The sequence below is a fragment of the Rhagoletis pomonella genome, unplaced genomic scaffold (assembly GCF_013731165.1).
Source record: "Rhagoletis pomonella isolate Grant_MI unplaced genomic scaffold, Rhpom_1.0 Rhpom_scaffold_00126, whole genome shotgun sequence".
NCBI classification, from domain to species: domain Eukaryota; kingdom Metazoa; phylum Arthropoda; class Insecta; order Diptera; family Tephritidae; genus Rhagoletis; species Rhagoletis pomonella.
Window position 1 is genome coordinate 28,523 of NW_023458680.1, and position 252 is coordinate 28,774.

A 252-nucleotide genomic window follows, 5' to 3' on the forward strand; every position below is an offset into this window, starting at 1 on the left:
GATAAGTTTTTATCATTTCTCATATTTTTTTATTTTTTATTTTTTCGAATACATATCTTCCTTGATATCATCATATCCTTGATCATCCTTTTTCGCTTTATTCCGTAAGTAAGTAAGTATGTGTTTCAATGGACACATCGATTTGAATACAAAATTTAGATTTAGAGAATATTTTTAGCAATTTATTTGAAAAAATAAAACATTTAAGGCCGGTCCACATAGAACTTTCGCGCTGGCTTTGGCGTTGGCGTT